Below are 1,016 nucleotides of genomic sequence, written 5' to 3' on the forward strand. Positions count from 1 at the left end.
GGTGGGCTCGAGGAATGCAAGGGTGTCACACTGGTTTCCTCGGTCTCTGTTCTCTTAGTTACCGAAATGTTTCTATAGTGAGCAATTATTTTTGTAATTGGAAAATATTATATTTTAAAATAAAATGTAATGATTTTGCTGTCCCCCAGAAAAGGGAACGAGGAGAGTCCCCCTCCCCCCAGTCGGTGAGTCAGGAGGCAGTCATGGACGGGTATTTGAGCTTGGAGGGGTTGCACTCGGGCCAAGCCTCGCTGACGTGCCTGCCCCATGACCCGCTTCCTCATACCTTCCCTGAAGTCAAACACAGGAGTGGGGCTGGTGCGAGCTGCCTATTATCTCTTAGATTTCAGCAACCCCAGGATTAAGCCACCCACTCCCACCCATGGAGTCCTCGTCCCACCCAGCCTATTCCAGACTTGCTCACGAACGGACCGGGACACCTCTGGGTGCAGAAATGGTAGAACAGAGACCTCCCTCAGGCCTCTCCACACTCCTCCTGGACTCACCCCAGCTCACGCTTCCCACCTTTTTGCTCCAAAACCACTGTTAAGTCCTAACTGTGGGTCCTGGGAATGTAAAGGTAGGAAGAGAGACGGGACACAGATACAGAATTCCTCACCTCCAAGCCATCCTGCCTAACCCCTGACTCTGCCAGCCTGCAGTTACCTAAACCTCCAAGCTCAGTTCGGCACCCCTAGGTCTGAACAAAGCCTTCTCCCTCCCAGCAGGTGAGTGTGGAATTCACCTGCTCATTCCTGACCTGGGGTCCAGGGAGCTGGGGTAAGTGTGGGCACCGTACCTCCCCCGCTCCTCTGTATCTCAGTCCCTGAGGAGAGTAGACCGGCCGGCCCCCTCCGCTCCCGTGATGCTGACTGTGCCCTTCCTCCCTCCTGCGGACCCTGGTGGGGTTTTCCTCTCTGGGCCCCAGTGTTTCCTCTCTCCTGACTGTGAGCACTGCTTGGTCCAGCCCTGTCTCCTGCTCCCATAACCCACCACGCTCCCTCCTGCATTTGACC

This window comes from Myotis davidii, unplaced genomic scaffold (assembly GCF_000327345.1).
Source record: "Myotis davidii unplaced genomic scaffold, ASM32734v1 scaffold512, whole genome shotgun sequence".
Taxonomy (NCBI): Eukaryota; Metazoa; Chordata; class Mammalia; order Chiroptera; family Vespertilionidae; genus Myotis; species Myotis davidii.